Source organism: Hydra vulgaris, chromosome 04 (assembly GCF_038396675.1).
Source record: "Hydra vulgaris chromosome 04, alternate assembly HydraT2T_AEP".
In the NCBI taxonomy this organism is placed as follows: Eukaryota; Metazoa; Cnidaria; class Hydrozoa; order Anthoathecata; family Hydridae; genus Hydra; species Hydra vulgaris.
Window position 1 is genome coordinate 37,802,501 of NC_088923.1, and position 3,787 is coordinate 37,806,287.

The following is a 3,787-nucleotide window of genomic DNA, read 5'->3' on the forward strand; positions in this document are numbered from 1 at the left end:
ACATAAAAAAGCTGTTTACTTTTATATTTAAAAGTTTTACTTTTACATGTAAAAGTTTTACTTTTACATGTAAAAGTTTTACTTTTACATGTAAAAGTTTTACTTTTACATGTAAAAGTTTTACTTTTACATGTAAAAGTTTTACTTTTACATGTTAAAAGTTTACTTTTACATGTAAAATTTTACATGTAATAGTAAATTACTTTTTGATGTAATCTTCTTTTACATAACTTACTTTAAAGTAAAAAAACTTACATTATGAAGTAAAAGTCGTTTCAAAAAAATTAATTACTTATACGGAAATGTAAATTTACATAAAGCGTTTAAAATTACTTATGTAATTTACTTTTTGATAAAAATTAACTCGTGTAAGTAAAAAAAAAGTGAGTAAAAGAGCCATCCCTACTACCCGAATTCATATTCTTACTTCAACTTATTTATTATGACCTCCCTCCCTGTTTACTTTGCACACTAGAGTTTTATGACTGAGTCAAATTTTTTTAATTATGTATGTTAAAAATCTTTACTAAATTTGGGTCATTATTTTTTCTATAAAAAATATCCAAAAATTTAAGTTTAAATTATACCGATATCTCATTCTTGAAATCCACAGTGTACAGTACTGAAAGTATACATAACAATTTTAATATTCAAAATTATTTTAAAATGATTCTTATAACCTGAATATTTCTACTCTCTGAAGTCAAATAGTACAGCCAAATTTCTATTTATTGAATATAAACTAAATTCAGAATATATGATGATGCTCCACACCTTCACAGTATAAAGGTTGAAAGAGTATCTGTCTTGAAGGTATTTGTTTAAAGCACATGAACCACGTCAAGGTTCCTTTCTATTAATGTTTATGATTTTTTATGCAGAACGATTGAAGGTATATGATAGAAAAATACACTATCAATTAGCAAACTGCTTATCCCTGCACATTTTTATTCCTGGATTCCATATAAAATATGATATATTATGGCAATATGCAGTAATGGATCAAGACTCTTTGGGGCCCAGGGCTGTTTTAAAGTAAATAATTTTAAACAGTAGTTAACAATTCTAAACTATAGCGGCAATTACAAAATTTTATCTAAAATAAGTTCAAATAAAATAAAACATTTACAAACTTTACAATCCTTTGGAATTTTTTTTTTTTAATAAATAATGGTAACTTGCAGGCAACACATTATGAATAACTGAACCAATAAAAAAAAAAATGTATAATATATATATATATATATATATATATATATATATATATATATATATATATATATATATATATATATATATATATATATATATATATATATATATATATATATATATATATATATATTTATATATATATATATATTTATATATATACATATATATATATATATATATGTATATATATATATATTTACATATATATATATATATATTTACATATATATAAGGTACGCGGAAATATACGTTTTACAAAACCGAAAAAAGTGCTAAAATTCTGTGCCACGTTTTTTGAGTTTTTATTTTTGCTAGTGAGGAAGAAATGTTTGTTGATGGCTTATTCTTTAGAAATAAAGGACTTGCAAAACCTGATAATTCACTTTTTCAAAAAATCTGACTTGCGCACACCACTGGATAGCTCTTGTAATTTTGCATCAGGAAAATAATTCAGGACATGCAGAATCCAATATTTCTTTCACAAATTCAGTGGTTAAAATTAAGTAGTCCATGCAAAACCTGATAATTTATTTTTTATGCTCCATGCAAAACCAGATAAATAGTACAGCAGTTGCAAAGCAATTGCAAAGATGGCGGACGTTGTACCAAATATCAATATTGTTAATAATGCGGATTTTGACGGCACTGTTCTCGTTGGGGAAGCCAACAGAGGTACACGAAAACGTGTTTCACGAGGGTCTCGACGGAGCATTGTTAAGAAACAAAGGTAGGCTAATAATGTTTTAGTATGTTAAATTATTTATGCAGAATCGCATGACATATTATCTTATTTTTGCATGCATATGCATTACGTTTTAACATGGTTTATGGCAGACCATCCCCATCCAATTCCCATTCGGTCTGATACAGCTGGGAGCCAATGCCGCCTAACAATTAGTTAATTACCAAAGTATTCTGTCCTCCAAAATAAGAAGGCTCTAACTTGCTAATCTCAAAAACGACTTTTTTATTCAGAAATGCTCGTCATGACATCATCCATCTGCTCCATAAAATTGGAGGCTCTACACCTATAAATGTTTGTTAAATGGGGCGAATTGCTAACACCCTATCTACAAAAAACGATATCAAAACAAACAAAACCCTATTTGCATGAAAAGCCCTATCTGCATAAAAAGCCCTATCTGCATAAAAAGCCCTATCTGCATAATGAAAAGCCCATTGTACATAGGTCGTTCTTTCTGTTTTTAATGAGCAACATTTTTATTATTATTACTAAAATATCAGTACTATCTATGATTTTGTACTACATCTGATCAAGAAAAAACAAAGAATTACCAGTTGAGTCAACTGGTAATTTGTTCTTTCTTGATCAGATGTCGTACAAATATATAGATAGCAATGATATTATGTAACTAAAAAATTTAATGTAGATAGGGCCTTTCATACTGTACTTTTACCTTACCAAAAATATTGTAGTTAGGGTTTTTTTGATTGGTCTGCTAAAAAAAGATACACCCAAACCAAATTATTACACTTTAGAAGCAACTTTTTATTTTTGCACCAACAACAGTAGACCTACCATTATTATTAGGTATTGATAAAATAATTTATTGCAAAGATAACAATATTAAAACAAGTGTAATAAACATAATTTTTGCATTTCTTCACAGATATTCTGTGGGTAATGAATTTCAATGGGCACCAACATGCAATCATAATGGAAGAAACAAAAAAAATGCTAGTATGAACAAGTGCGAAGAAATTGACGTCAACGATGTTTGGAATTTTCGTCAGAAATTATTCAAGGCTTGTGAAAAATTTACACAAGATAACATTATTCTTCTGCATACACGATCTGAAAAATCAAAACAAACTAACAATGTCAAGACCAAGAACAAAACTTTCTCAGCACAATTCTACATTCCAAAGGAGCAGTCCAAAATTCGTGTCTGTAAACAACTTTTTTTAAAAGTTGTTCATCCGGTGAAAACAAGTCGATTGTCCGGAATAATATCCCGCCACTACACATCAGGCAAGCCAGCTAAGGAGAATCGAGGTGGAAACAGAGTAGGAATAAAAAATGTTAAAAAAAAAGAAGCGATAAGAAACTTTATTAGAAGTCTGCGAGCAACAGAGAGCCATTATGGGAGAAACAAAAGCGTAAGACTGTATCTGCCAACTCAACTAAAAAGTATTAATAATGTGTACAAGATTTTCAAAAAATCACTAGGTCAGCAGCAGCAGAGGGACCTGTCTATATCTTACAAAATGTTTTACCGAATCTTTGTTGGAGAATTCAATATATCATTCAAAGCACCAGCTTCAGATACATGCACAACATGTGACAAATCTCAAAAATCTCCTTAAAAATGTTAAAGGAAACGAGAAAGTCAATCTTATTGTTAAGCTAAGAGTATACAAACTAAGAGCAAAAGCTTTTTATAGTATTCTAAAAGAAACCAGAAATAATGTCTACACACTTGCTTATGACTTGCAACAAGTCCAATCGCTTCCTTGAGTTACTGAATTGACAAACTTAATTGCCTGGAGTAGTAGGCAAGAAGCCTACTACTCCAGGCAATTAAGTTTGTACAATTTCGGTTTATGTGAT